The 789-nt window shown below is 46.6% G+C and overlaps 1 pseudogene; it reads left to right on the top strand.

Moving 5' to 3' along the window:
- Positions 1 to 422: 422 nt before the first annotated feature.
- Positions 423 to 540, top strand: LOC124796774 (annotated as a pseudogene).
- Positions 541 to 789: the final 249 nt, after the last annotated feature.

The raw sequence follows: 789 nt of genomic DNA on the forward strand, positions 1-789 counted from the left end.
GAAATTTTATGGGAATGACAGTCCAGGAAGCACATCGTTTATCACGTGACGCCTCCAACTGCATTTCGTTGAGCAATTATGTACCACTCTTCGCCGAGCAATTATGTACCACTCTTCGCCTGACTAAACATATAATATTTTTTTTCAAGCAGCATAGTAAAGTCACATACAAATGAGCTATTCGACCGGTTTCTTGCAGTAACCTACCTTCAGAAAACTCAGAGGATATAGTAAACAAAATTAGACGGACACAGTCACATACATATTGCAATTATAGGGCCGAGGCGCAAGTTTACCATTCTGTCATGAGAAGTGATGTCAAAGTACAATACGGAGAACCAGAAGACATGTTTTCAGTATAGCTGCTCTTCCACTGAAGATAGCACGACTTCTTGATTTTGTCTCGTTATTTTAACAATTTGGGCAACGGCCTTGCCGCAGTGGATACACCGGTTCCCGTGAGATCACCGAAGTTAAGTGCTGCCGGGCGTGGTCGGCACTTGGATGGGTGACCATCTAGGTCGCCATGCGCTGTTGCCATTTTTCGGGGTGCACTGAGCCTCGTGATGCCAATTGAGGAGCTACTCGACCGAATAATAGCGGCTTCGGTCAAGAATACCATCATAACGACCGGGAGAGCGGTGTGCTGACCCCACGCCCCTCCTATCCGCATCCTCCACATGAGGATGACACGGCGGTCGGATGGTCCCGGTAGGTCACTCGTGGCCTGACGACGGAGTTCTTTTATTTTAACAAGTTACCATGCATTTCCGTAGTTTTATTTTTCAA

The sequence above is a fragment of the Schistocerca piceifrons genome, chromosome 4, assembly GCF_021461385.2.
Source record: "Schistocerca piceifrons isolate TAMUIC-IGC-003096 chromosome 4, iqSchPice1.1, whole genome shotgun sequence".
NCBI classification, from domain to species: domain Eukaryota; kingdom Metazoa; phylum Arthropoda; class Insecta; order Orthoptera; family Acrididae; genus Schistocerca; species Schistocerca piceifrons.